Genomic DNA, 15,070 nt, shown 5'->3' on the forward strand with positions numbered 1-15,070 from the left:
TAGTGAACTGAGTGTGTTAACCACTACACTAGGCGGTGTGTGTGTGTGTGTGTGTGTGTGTGTGTGTGTGTGTGTGTGTGTGTGTGTGTGTGTGTGTGTGTGTGTGTGTGTGTGCACTTTAGTATATGGAGGAAGTCTATATAGATCAAGATGTAGTAATAATAGTTGTTCTTGCTGTTGCAAAGAGGAGGAGGAGGAGGAGGAGGAGGAGGAGGAGGAGGAGGACTACAATGAAAATGACGACAGCTACAACTAAACCCAAAACTGGAACGAGAGCGAGAACAAAAACAAGGAACAGGAAGAGGCGAAGGAGGAGGGGACGGAGTCAGTGCTTTGCGACAGTGACAAAAATACTGACCCAGAATTTCCAAGACTTCAAACTCAGGACAAGCCTCTCCTTAACTCTCGCATTCCAACCATTTTTTTTTCTGCTCTCTCTCTCTCTCTCTCTCTCTCTCTCTCTCTCTCTCTCTCTCTCTCTCGATTGTTGTGTTTTGCGGGAACGTTAATTGAGTCTTGTTTTGTTTGTGTTGCGCTGTACTGTTTTTTTTTTTTGCTGTGTATAGAGAGAGAGAGAGAGAGAGAGAGAGAGAGAGAGAGAGAGAGAGAGAGAGAGAGAGAGAGAGAGAAAGCAACACGCAATTAACGTTAGCGCAAACCACAACAATCATATCGCAACACAACACAACACAATACTTTCTGCCTTCCTACAGCCCCTCTCTCCCTTCCTTCCTTTCTTCCTTCCTTCCTCTCTTCCTTCCTTCCTGCCTTCCCTCCAGCAACACAGGCCAATCTAATTCTCAGTGCAGGAAATCAGCTAGTCCTCTCGCCTCACCACAAGTAGTTGAGTTTCTTCCGCTCCACCGCTTGAAACTCACTCACTCCATTGCCTGAACCACCACCACCGCTGCCACCACTACTTCTGCCACCATCACCGCTGCCACCACTACTTCTGCCACCACCACCACCACCAGCTTCAAGAGGACCAAGTATAGAATGCCCAGTTTCACAGTCACTCTTTTCGTTCGCTAGCTAACCAACAAAAGTACTTTCCCACAATCTTTTCCCGTCTTCCACTTCTTCATCTACTTTACCTCCCCTCCGCATCATTCCTTCCTTCCTTCCTTCAAGTGTTTATTTTTCTATTTCCGCTCCTTCCCTCTTCCCTCCTCCTTAATTCCTTATTCTCTTCTCCATCTTCTCCTTTGTTCGTTCCTTCATTTCAATCGTTTTTATCTTTCCACTCCTTCCCTTCTTCCCATTCATCCATTCCTATTCCTCTTTTCCTCACGATTCCCTTTAATTTCTTCTTTCATTCTTCCTCACCTTTCCTTAATGTCTCCTTCTTCCCATTTATTTTCATTCCTTTCTTCCTTCCTTCCTTCCTTCGTAATGCCCTCAGAAGTTCCACCCACACTACTTTCTGTTCACACCTCTTCCCCATTCGTTCCTCCCTATACCCTCACTTCTCCCCTCTCCCTCTCTCTCCCCCTCCTTAATACCTGCTGCTATTAAATTACGCACGGAGGGAGACTGATGGTGAGATCACTATTCAAATGTTGATAGATGAAGGGCTAGCAAGACCACGCCCCTCCTTCCCTCCCTCCCTTCCTTCCTGTTATACTCTCAGCCACGCCCCTCCCTTTATTCCCTCCCTGCTTTCCTCTTCCCTATTGTTCCTTACAGCTATGTTGTATATTTTCTCCTTTCCTTCTCTCCTTTCCTCCTCTATTATTGTTCTCAGTATGTTACGTGTTTTTTTTTTCTTTCCGTTTTCTCAATTTATTAACTTTTTTCACTGTTATTCGTTCATCTCTTCTCTTTTTCCACTCTTGTCTTCTGTTTTTTCTTATATAATGATATCTTCTCCCTGACTCTCTTTCTTCCCTTTTTTCTTCCTTTTTATTCAACTCTACGTCTGTTTCCTTTTTCGTTCTTTTCGTTTCTCCTTGCTTTTTTTTCTTCAAATTATAATTTTTATAGTCGTGTCTCTCTATCAAACTTTCCCTTTAAACCATTTCCATTTCTCTTTTCGTCATCATCAAACAACCTAAAATGAAGCAAAAGATCTCTTACTTCATGTTTTTCTTCGTTCACTCCTCCTCCTCTTCCTCGTCCTACTTTCACCGCGTTATACTCCCTATCAAGCCTTCCCTCCAAACCATTCATCTTTCATCATCGCAAGGTGTGCAGATTAATAACCACCTGGGCAATGCATTCTCAAAGGTAATTGTAAAAATGCTCACCACCAGATTTCCTCATTATGTGCATGCAAATAGTGCTTCTTTGGTGAGGGTGTGCGTCAGATACTGGAGCTTTGCAATATTGTAATTCGTCCGAACTCTTTACCCGGCAGCCCGACACAAGGTTATATGAGGTGTTTGTGTGAGGTGGTGGTGAAGGAGGGTGAGAGGGGAGAATGACTAGTGAGGGACACAAAGACAGAGAGAGGGAGGAAAAGGAGGATTAGGAGAGGAGGAGACAGGGACAGCCTACAGAGAGAAGGAGGATGATAGGGCAGAGCGACTGTAATGAATGAAAAGACAATATTCAAAACATCTCTATTCAGTCTAACCTAACCCAACCCAACCCAACCTAACCTAACCTAACCTAACACACCCTAACCTAAAACTTAACCTACCCTAAAATCGATTATTTTCAAAACGCACTAATTAAAGTTATATAGACTTTAAATGGTGTTTTGAAAGCGAACAAGATTCCTACATTATGAATAGGAGAAACACTCTTTTGAGAACAAGGCTAATCATCTCTATGGCCTTTGAAAATACTCGTAGTCTTGGTGGCAGGGACTGGGAGAGGGAAGGGATGGAAGGGAGTGAGGGAAACAGGTAAAAGGAGTGAATGGGGGATGATGGGTAATCGTGGGGAAGGTGGGAATAGTTAAACAGAGTAACGGTGACGAGCTGTGTGGTGTGTGTGATGGCGGTGGGAGTGATAATTAATGGAGGGGTGGAAGGGAGTGTAGGAAAGCCTGGGATCAATATTTACTCACTACACATGAACACTAAGAGCAAGTATACGTGGACAATGAGTGAACAGTGAATAAATAATGAATAAAACACGATAAAAAAAAGATTAAGAAAAGGGAAATAACAAAAAATAATTATATAGAAGTAAAGAAAACAAAATACCCGACCTTCTATCACAACAATAAGTATTAAAAGAAAGGAGAGAGTAAAAACAAATAATAAAGCAAACTAAAGGGGGGAGGGAAATCAGGAGGAAAAAAAAACACTAAAAAATAATAAAAAAGGACGGGAACAAAATAAATAAAAGGGAGATGGGAGAGAATGGGACAAGGCTTCTAACTTGTAGTGGACGCGTCAAGAAAAGAAGTGAAACAAGAAAACATCGTTACCCTTCCTAAAACCACTCTCACTCTCTCTTTAACGACACTCTTGACACATCCTTTTTCCTCTCTCTCTCTCTCTCTCTCTCTCTCTCTCTCTCTCTCTCTCTCTCTCTCTCTCTCTCTCTCTCTCTCTCTCTCTCTCTCTCTCTCTCTCTCTCTCTTTCACACACACACACACACACACACACACACACTGACACACACACAACGTACTGGTCGCTCAACATAAGACCCCTAACAACTACTTCCCTCTACCCTCACACACAAGTATACTGGTAGCATGGCATAACGAGCGATCTCCCTGTACTCACACACACACTAGTACTGGTAGCGTAACATAACTAGCTATTCCACTGTACCCTCACAAATATGTCTTTAGTTTCCTCGTCGTAACATGTCACAGATCTCTCCTTCCCTCCCCTTACTCTGACGCACAAAGCAATCCAACACAATATAACCAACTGGTCTTAACACGCTTCGTCGTAATTCAATCGGCAAAACTTTCCATGTACTTTCTATTTCATTTAACTTTTTTTTATTCTCTTCTTAAACTTCCCAGAATTTGATAAAATGCGGCATATTTCCATCAGGCCTTATTTTTTTTTTCTCATTTTCCTTTTTAATTCAATGCTTACTCATAAAGGACTCAGTGCGGGAGAGATGCAAGTTTAAATTCCCTACGTGCAGTAAGTTTTAAGTCACTTGCGTGTTTAATTCTTTTGATTTTCCAGCGTTAGGTTCAGAGATGTTCGGGGGAGGGACGGAGGGAGGGAAGAAGGGAGAGAGAAAGATAAAAATGGGAAAGAGAGAAAGGAAGAAGGTAATGAAAGGAAGGAAGGAAGGAAGGAAGGAAGGAAGGAAGGAAGGAAGGAAGGAAGGAAGGAAGGAAGGAAGGAAGGAAGGAAGGAAGGAAGGAAGGAAGGGATGGAGGGAGGGAAAGGCGATGAGGGAGGTTGGGAGTGAGGAAAAGGAGACAAGAGGAAGAGAGGAAGTAAAGATGGGAGAAAAGAAGGAAATGAAGAAAAAAAGCACACACAAAGACAGAGAGAGAGAGAGAGAGAGAGAGAGAGAGAGAGAGAGAGAGAGAGAGAGAGAGAGAGAGAGAGAGAGAGAGTGTGTGTGTGTGTGTGTGTGTGTGTGTGTGTGTGTGTGTGTGTGTGTGTGTGTGTGTGTGTGTGTGTGTGTGTGTGTGTGTGTGTGTGTGTGTGTGTGTGTGTGTGTGTGTGTGTGTGTGTGTGTGTGTGTGAGGAAATGAGGGAGGGGGATGATATATGGAGGCGTCAGCTGGAATCATGCCTTACATAAGAAGCTGTGATCCTAAGAACGTAATTTTTCATCTGAAGGACGAACTAATTTCGCAGTCCAGAAGGGAACTATAGGAGAGAGAGAGAGAGAGAGAGAGAGAGAGAGAGAGAGAGAGAGAGAGAGAGAGAGAGAGAGAGAGAGAGAGAGAGAGAGAGAGAGAGAGAGAGAGAGAGAGCAATCGAGCAAGAAAGGAAAGAAAAAAAAAACAAGTAAGACATAAAACGAAGACAATAACAAGTCAAAGAGAAACAGTATCCCTGAGGAAAAAGTCGCGTCTCGAGGCTTGCCGCTCCTAAAGTGACCATGAGTGCGCGAGAGAAGGCGGACTTAAGACACTGGTAAATAATTAAAACCCGGCGTGGCTGTCGTACTGAGGCGAGGATCCAGAAACACCGTCATTGGGGAGGAAAAATGTGGAGTACAAAGCCCATCTGAGGCGGAGAAGCGAGGACAATGAACTTGGCGAACATAATAGGACACTAGAAAGAGAAACGAGGAGGAGGAGGAGGAGGAGGAGGAGGAGGAGGAGGAGGAGGAGGAGGAGGAGGAGGAGGAGATAGAGCTGAGGAAGAGGAGAAATAACGTGATCAAAATGAGAAGGAAGGAAGAAGAAAGGAAGGAAGGAAGGAAAGAAGAGAGAATGGAAGGAAAAAGAGGCATTTCAGTAATCTCTCTCTCTCTCTCTCTCTCTGGGGTACAAATGTCTATATGAATAAGCAGCACAGAATTAAGTAGCTTTGAAATCGCTTCTCTGAATCTGAAAAGGTGCCTCAGGTGTAATTTTCATTCAAAAGAGACCCGAAGTGAAAATTTGTGAAAATAAATGAGAAAATACTGTGCTATGCGTGACGAGGTCCTGCCAGATAGGGACACTACGTTATGGCAACACTGTCACCGGCTGGCAAACTGTCATGCCTTCTCAAACTCTAATTCATTTGTACGGTATTGAGTTGTTAGTTTGTACAGTTTAGGATCTTAAGCACGCATAAATGGGTATTTTTTCCTTAGATTGTTTTCGGACCCCCCCCCAAATTGCCTCATTTTTGCTTTCTCCACCCAAAAACCCCGCTTTCCCAGGAGGTCCCCAAGCTTGTTAGACTTAGGGAAAAAGAAATTTAAGATAGGGTGTATTGGCTCAAACTGCAAATTTACCGTTGTTTTTAAAAGAAGTGGCATGCTGGTCAGCGAATGAAACCATCGCCTAGATAGTTACCTTGTTCACTTATTTTCACGTGATAAAATGTGGAAAGGGAGAACCAGGTATGAGATATTATTTTGAAAACTCTAACCTGGTATAAGAATTGCATTAAAAAAATAATAGAAGTGGTGAACTATCGACAGTATTGAAGTGTTAATCATCAGGTAAAATATAATGAAAAAGAAAATTTCACACATACAATTTTGTGTTTTCATTACTCAGATTCACTCAGGTTAGAATTTTCTCAAATGTACATTAAAATAATAAACGAAAGCACACGTCAAAAAAGGCCACTTCCCATACCTGTGAAAGATTAACAGCACGGGACAGCTCACAACACACGTCCGCTCACTGCGATGTCCTACAGGTCAAGGCCAGTGATGCGCGATGGCAAAGTTCCGAGACTTTGAATCAACTCGTTTAGAATCAAAGTATTGCTTCATTATAACATTTGATATTTATAGTATTTCTCTCTCTCTCTCTCTCTCTCTCTCTCTCTCTCTTAGGCATGTAATACAACAAATAATAAAATCTGAAAAAGTCCACACACACACACACACACACACACACACACACACACACACACACACACACACACGAAAAGATGTCTCCGAATCTTTCACCTTGTTTTTCTTCCATTATCCATTTTCTTCATTCTATATTTTTTTTGTCCTTTATGGAGTATCTACTTTTTTTTTTTCTTTTACTGTTTGCCAGTCATTCGTATCTCTATCTTTTCTGCACGCTAACGGTCAGTCCGTCCATGAAAACACCAATAACTGCGAAACTAACGTGGTCTTTAGAATACAAACAACAAACAATCCTTTAAACTCCCTTTTACCATTGTTTGGCATCGTAGCCCCAGGGAATTTCATCATGCTAACTCCTGTGACTTCGCATCTCATCTGGTTCTCTCCTCTGATCCAGGTAAAGAAAGTTGAGAGTAAGATTTCAAAGGATACCATAATTAGGGAAAATATGACTCATCATACTCAAACAATTAGGCCCTATAGTTTCACCTCTGCTCTGGGAAATCTTTTGGGGTCACTCAAATGAAAATTGGAGATGTTCTAGTGTCAATACCACTCAAAGGGTTCACGTGGATATGAAGAAAGGTGTTGAAAGTAAAACGTCATATTAGGAAAGGAGTCCTATTCATGCGCCTCTGAGGTGCAGTGGACAACATCGTGCTTGGCTATGGATATGCAGGCTCCGGGTCGCTAGTCCTGGGACAGGGGAGCGTCCAAACTACTCAGCCGCTCATCCTTCCTTCGAGCTGGTCAAAAGAAGGAAACTTAGGGAAACTGGTGTAATGTAAACTGTGGAAACTCGGATGTCACAGTGTCCCGGGGCACGGCCTGTCATCCATTATACGCTCAGAGGCCAATGAGACGGAGTCGAACACTGATGTCACAGGCACCTATAGAGCAGGCCCCCACCTTTACCTTTGTAATATAAAACACAGGTGGAATCTTTTACTTCGGACAATGGAGAGAATAAAGAAAAGAGATGAGTAGGAGAAAATTTTTTACCTATAGATGAAAGGAACCTCAGTAACATCACAAGAGTATAACAAAAGTGTAGCAGGAGTCTGCGAAAGGACAATGAGTCCATACAAAGCACCGAGTCCTGTATATCTTTGTTACCAGTCTGAAACGCGCGTATTTTCTCTCTTGAACCATTATCCTGGAGCTTCAAGGCACACAATATATGTGGATAAAACGAGAGATAAATAGACAGGGACAGAGATAGATGCAAGAATGTATGTATATATATATATATATATATATATATATATATATATATATATATATATATATATATATATATATATATATATAGAGAGAGAGAGAGAGAGAGAGAGAGAGAGAGAGAGAGAGAGAGAGAGAGAGAGAGGTAGAACGCGTAATAAATCATGTCCTGATTATAAATTACAACAACATCCATTATAAATTACAACAACATTATCACCTCCATCACCACCACCAAAACAACAACAACAACAACAACAACAACAACAACAACAATAACCATGTATATAGGCCACAAAAATCATTAACGCTCAAATAACCACCCACCTCCGAATAACCCTCAGAACACACACACACACACACACACACACACACACACACACACACTACATCTGGGGCACCATTTTTCTGTCCATAAGTCGGCACCCTACCAGGCAGCGTCTTCTAGTACATAATAACATCAGCAAGTGGCCTTGTGTGGCGTTTAACCTAATTCATTGCTCCGTGACCTGCGTCGTCTCGAAATTATCTGAAATCCCTGTGAACTAAGACCGGACTGAGGCGCTGGCGAGAAGGTTGGAGCGCAGAGGGAGGTAGATAGATTAACTCTCTCCTTCCACTCTGTCTTCTTTGGGAGCACAGGAGGTGAAGGTCTGGGGAGATACCAAGGGCTGAAGGAGGAGCGAACTAGTGATGCAAGTAGGTCAGACGGGCTTAAGGATAGCACGGGAGGAGGCAGAGAATGAGAACAAGGAGAAATCAGAGAGAGAGAGAGAGAGAGAGAGAGAGAGAGAGAGAGAGAGAGAGAGAGAGAGAGAGAGAGGGAGAGAGGAGGGAGGGTGCTTGTAAAATGCTAAGCGAATAGAAAAAGAGGAAGTGCAAACGCCGTGAATGGAAAAATAGCACGCACTGGTTGGTGGATTAAAAATAAGGGAAAGTAAAAAAGAAAAAGAGAGAAAGCATGAGAGAAAGAAAGGAAAACAAAAATAAAGGAATGAAAGGAAACAAATCTAACATACCCATGCAAAACATTCATTCAAAAACTTCTACAGAAAAAAAAAAGCGAAAAATAAGAAAGAATGAAATAATAAGAATAACCAACAAAAACACTAACAAAGAAAGAATACAATAAACTTTTTGATGGCAATAGGCCTAAACACTAACAATCTGATTACTGAGTCTATTTCATCCATCTCCCTCTCTACTCGACAACTAAATTCTTCCATCTCTTTTTCATATTTACCTTCAGCAAGTCTGACTTTACGCTTAACCTTCAATTATAAGGATATTTTTTCTTCTATATTATTTTTATTGCACCACATTTTGTCACCCTTGTTATGATCACATTAATTAATAACATGCTTCTTATATACCATTTCCTTTAACCGCCCTTATCATAACCCATTTTCTGTAATCACCCTTGTTATAACCCATTTTCCTTAATCACCCATGTTATAAACCTCTGTTTTGTTTATATCACCGTTGTGTTATCCTTTATGCTTCTTAAAAATGTTGCCGTATGATCAACTCTTAAACCCTTCAGTACCATGGCGTGTTTCCATATTCATTCTGGTTACTATATGGTGATTTTATACAGCTTCAGAAACTTACGTGGGTTTTAAAATAGTGAAGACTGGCCATTAATCTTCTGACCTCCACAGACCCTTCCTAATGTCAATAAAACAATCTAATCATACTCAAAACTCAAGATAAAAATGAGTCCCAGTACTGAAAGGGTTAATAATGTAAAGCGGTATTAAAAGAAAAAGAAAAGAAAAAAGAATTGCGTAAAACTGAAATGTCACCAGAAAAATAGAAACAACGAATAAGAACCACGCACATCAGATGGCCAGACAGATACACCCACTCAAGGACGGAAACACGGACGGCAAGACGAATGCAATATTTCACTACAACTCTCACGCGACGCATCCTGCCTTGTCTTGTATTCAGTCACTGCGACATTATACTTTCCACTTTACTGTGTTTCTTCTTTTTACGACAGTCTGCCTGAGCTACTAGACTCGCTACTCCTCTCTCTCTCTCTCTCTCTCTCTCTCTCTCTCTCTCTCTCTCTCTCTCTCTGCGTTTCACTTCCATCTTTATTTCAATGTCCTTTCGCTTGTATCCTCTCTTATTTCATTCTTTGTCTACCTTTATTGTGCCTCCTCCTCCTCCTCCTCCTCCTCCTCCTTCACACTTTTTATTTTTGTCGCTGACCCACACCAGTCTTCTAAAACACAGAATCTCATTATGGAAACCTGTAGGAGTTGAGGAGTTACATCATCTTCTACTCCTGTGCTCTCCAGTTATCTATCATTGTCTTTCTTTTCTCCTCCTCCTCCTCTTCTTCCTCCTCCTCCTCCTCCTTTTTTCTATATCCTTAATGTTCTCTTTGCCTTATTTCTTTTTATCGTTCGGAGAGAAAATAAATGTTTATGGTCTGGCTAATGTGTGTGTGTGTGTGTGTGTGTGTGTGTGTGTGTGTGTGTGTGTGGGTGGCAAGTACAAAGGAATGGGGAGATAGGGAGGGACTGAAGAGGATATGAACGGGAGAGACGAGGTGGAGGGGAGTCCGTGGGAGGGACGAGACGTATAAAAGCGCTGTTCTACCAAGATTCAAACACCATTTACGATGCAGAGTGCCAGCGTGATGTGCAGAAAAGGAAGGTGTGAATGGAAGAATGGTGGAGGAGGAGGAGGAGGAGGAGGAGGAGGAGGAGGAGGAGGAGAAGCATATGGTGCGTAGGTGCAAAGTGGTACTAAAACCGTCCCGATTTTACACATAAATGCGTCTTTTTGGCGAAGGATTTGCATGTAAACAAAAATATGAGAGAGAGAGAGAGAGAGAGAGAGAGAGAGAGAGAGAGAGAGAGAGAGAGAGAGACTTTTACAATAAGATTTCTTCATAAGGTGTTCAACAAAAGTTACATAATCAAAGCAAAAATTCTTACACACACACACACACACACACACACACACACACACACACACACACACACACACACACACACACACACACACACACATACACAGAGTAAAGGAACGACTTTCCTCTTAAAGCATATTTATTGTTACAATGAAAAGAAAAAATAAAAGCTAGATATAAAAAAAAAAACATATATCACAGACAATATAAGAGTCTATAAAATTCTGCTTTATTGAGAGAGAGAGAGAGAGAGAGAGAGAGAGAGAGAGAGAGAGAGAGAGAGAGAGAGAGAGAGAGAGAGAGAGAGAGAGAATTGCTCCACCATTAGTATATTGGTGACCCGAATATTGGGATACCCTCCTCCTCCTCCTCCTCCTCCTCTTACTGGAAGAAGAAAATAGATGAAAAAGGGAAGAAAGAAGGGGGAAGAAGGGGAAGATGAGGCACGGTTTCCATATAAGACTGAAGGAAACTGCCGAAAGAGAAGAATGAAGGAAGGGGACAAAAATGAACGAAAGAAAAAAAAAAGAGGAAAATGAGGACACATACAAGAAAGAGGAGGTGGAGGAGAAGAAGGACAAGGACGAGGAAGAGGAAGAGGTCAAGGATGAGATGGACGTGGAGGAGTAGGAAGAGCAGAAAGAGGAGGAGGAGGAGGAGGAAATTGTATGAAATGCCAAAGAAAATTTAGAGATGAGTTTATAATGGGAAGAGAGAGAGAGAGAGAGAGAGAGAGAGAGAGAGAGAGAGAGAGAGAGAGAGAGAGAGAGAGAGAGAGAGAGAGAGAGAGAGAGAGTCGATACCAACATATATATTTTCTTGTTTGAGGTGAAAGTAAAAAAATCTCACCTGAATAATACATCTTTAGCTGCTCAATGTGCGTGTGCGTGCGTGCGTGCGTGTGTGCGTGTGTGTGTGTGTGTGTGTGTGTGTGTGTGTGTGTGTGTGTGTGTCCATTGAGTCTATAACAGCCACCTTGTACATGTTGTTTGTCAGCAATGATTTATAGAAAACGGGTGGAAAAGACCATAAAGCTAAATGCCCAGCCTCTTTATATTTCTTTTCTTCTTGTATAACCCCCGTCTCTCTCTCTCTCTCTCTCTCTGGGGCAGGTCAACACCCGCTAGTATCCTGCATATTACACACTCTGACTTTTATCTCTCTCTATCTCTCACTCTTCTTCGTGCCTTTCTTTCTTTTATCTCGTCTTAACACCAACACCACCACCACCACCACCACCACCACTGCTACCTCGCCGTCCTCAATCCTCTTCCTCCTTCTCTGTTCTCTTCTTTTATGTACGTTTATTCATTTCTCTCCTTTTTTTTCTATTTCATATATTTCATGTTGTATTATTTACTTTTCCCTTCTTCATATCCTTACCTTGTCCCTTTCTCTTTGTCCTCCAGTTTATTCCTTTCCTCTTTTTCCTTCTCCTCTTTATCAACTTTTCTTTCTCTCTCTTACTCTCTCTCTCTCTCTCTCGTCTTGTGTGCCACCCGTATCACTCATCCTCCCATTCCACTCTCCCATCCCTCTCACTTTTTGTCTTTTTTTGTTGTCTTCCTCCTATCATTATGGCGCCGTTAATCTTTTTTATTAGAGCTATTTTCACACCAACAAAACTATCTTTCTCCCGCTCCCTTTCCTTTCTTTTCTAATTCAGTTTACTGATAAGTGGAGTGAATTATTTCCGCCGTGTGTGTGTGTGTGTGTGTGTGTGTGTGTGTGTGTGTGTGTGTGTGTGTGTGTGTGTGTGTGTGTGTGTGTGTGTGTGTGTGTGTGTCCCCTCATTCACAAAAGAACACACATCTTAATCCCCAAACCCAATACTACTCTGACTTGAGAAGACAACAACATAGACAAAAGAGCCGCCGGTGCTTTTTTCTCTTAATCCGACCCGGCCGAAGGAAAGACTGCCAATACCTGACACATGCAGGGCTGTCAGGAGTGTGGGCGAAGGCTGGCAGGAAAGGAAGACAGCTGGAGGGCAGGCGAGAAGAAGCAGACTGGGATAGCTACGCAAGAGGTGAGGTGATAGATGGATAGAGAAAGAGGAGGAGGAGGAGGAGGAGGAGGAGGAGATGAAGGAGGAAGAAGAGAAGAAGTAGGAGGGTTTAAGTACGGATAAGATGTGGAGGTGAGAGGTGAAAAAAAGGTTCAAAGGACAAAGAAAGAGCGAAATTCTTCCCACTTACTTAAAGGGAAACAACGCATCATAAGAGGAAAGAAGGACGTAAACCAGCAGCTGACTTATTGGCCGAGAGACGTTGTTAAATATAAGAAGAAAACAACAGTTCGGATTCATCCCTTCTGAAACTTAAGACACACCGACTGACGTGCTTTAAAAGATAACCCAAACGACCTTCATGTGTTCCCTCTTGCCTGCATAGAGAAACGCTGTGCACGAGTTTCGCGTATGAGAGAGAGAGAAGAGGGTGCCGGAATGAAGCTGTCACGCGTGCTTGCAATGGCAGTGTTTTTGTCTTTCCAACGGCACCTGTCTGTATGCTAATGACTTTGCAATGCTATCGGGTCTCTCCTTAATAATAATAATAATAATAAAATGATGATACTACTACTACTACTACTGCTACTACTACTACTACTACTACTACTACTACTACTACTACTACTACTACTACTAATAATAATAATAATAATAATAATAATAATAATAATAATAAAAACAACAATAATAAGAATAAGAATAGCATGGTCTATATTTTCAACCAAGTCCATAACACACAAACTTTTGTAATAAAAACCCAACAAATTTGTGTATGTAAGAGGAGTAAAAGGAGATATGAAAGAAAATAGGACTGTGGGAATAAATTAAACTTAGCTAAACAATCTCGTGGAGGCTAATATCGAAACAAACCACTAATACCAACACCAGTTAACGATAATGTCATAAAGAATAAGTGGCTGCAACTTCAATTTGTGCTCAGTAAAACCGCAAGAAACTCATTTTTCATACACATTTGACCAAAGTGTTAGTCTGTCTATGATGAAGAGAGGAGGAGGAGGAGGAGGAGGAGGAGGAGGAGAAGAGGAAGAAGAAGAAGAAGAAGAAGAAGAAGGAAGAAGAAGAAGAAGAAGAAGAAGAAGAAGAAGAAGAAGAAGAAGAAGAAGAAGAAGAAGAAGAAGAAGAAGAAGAAGAAGAAGAAGAAGAAGAAGAAGAAGAAGAGAAGAGAAGGAGGAGGAGGAGGAGGAGGAGGAGGAGGAGGAGGAGGAGGAGGAGGAGAAAAAGAAGATAGAAAATAAGGAAGAACAAGAGCAGAAGGAAGAAGAAAAAAAATAAGACATGTATTGTGCATCAGAATGTATTAGGTTATATACTGTCACCTGAAGAACAACTACAACTGGCTTCTCGGATCTTCCCTTGTGTTCTTGGCTACGTACAGTGTGTTAAAGTCATTTATTCTACTTTTCTCAGGTAATGATTCGTTATGAAAGGAGTGCCAAATGTAGGCTTAACCCCCTTCAGCACCTTGACGCATTTCCATATTCATTCTGCTTACTACTCGGCGATTTTTTACAGCTTCAAAAACTCATGTGAAGAAGTCAAACAGTGAAGACTCTGGGCATTAACCTTCAGACTTCCATAGATCCTTCCTAATGTAAATAAAATGGTCCAATCGTACACAAATCTCAAGTTAAAAATGTGTCTCTATATTGGTGTTAAGAGCTCTTTGCATCATCTTGCGTGTGTTCTAGAGTACGTTTAATGCTTCACTCTAGTTTTCTCTCTACATCCGTATCCGTCCAGCGTGCAGCAATTGTGCGGCGTGGGAGGGTGTAGGTGGCGATCCCGCGTTGCCTGTTGGCTAAAATAAACTTAAGGATATTTTTTCCCGCATAAAGTTTGCTAATTATGAAATGCAGAGTTTTCTCATAAAATACCGCAAAGAGAAACGCATTAGACCATATTATGCACGCAACGGTTTTCAATATTAACGTTACCAAGTTTGTTATTATTATTATTATTATTATTATTATTATTATTATTATTATTATCATTATTATTATTATCATTACTATTATCATTACTATTATTATTATTATTATTATTATTATTATTATTATTATTATTATTATTATTATCATTATTATTGTTATTATTACTATTATTATAACTTACTATTACTATTACTATTATCATTATTACTATTATTATTATTTTTTTTTATTACCATTATTATTATCACCATTATTATTATTTAATTAGGGGAATGTCTCTTCATTATACTTGTCTATCTGCCAGTCTAAACATCAATCTATCTATTTGCCTACCTACTCTTTCTCTCTCTCTCTCTCTCTCTCTCTCTCTCTCTCTCTCTCTCTCTCTCTCTCTCTCTCTCTCTCTCTCTCTCTCTCTCTCATATATTACATCTGTCTGTTATCTGTCAATCTACCTGTTTGCCTGTGTATCTGTATATCTATTTATCTATTCTATTTTATCTATCCATCTACCTTTTTTCTTTATCCATCTAAAGAACATTCGAGACAAA

This window comes from Portunus trituberculatus, chromosome 40 (genome assembly GCF_017591435.1).
Source record: "Portunus trituberculatus isolate SZX2019 chromosome 40, ASM1759143v1, whole genome shotgun sequence".
NCBI lineage: Eukaryota > Metazoa > Arthropoda > Malacostraca > Decapoda > Portunidae > Portunus > Portunus trituberculatus.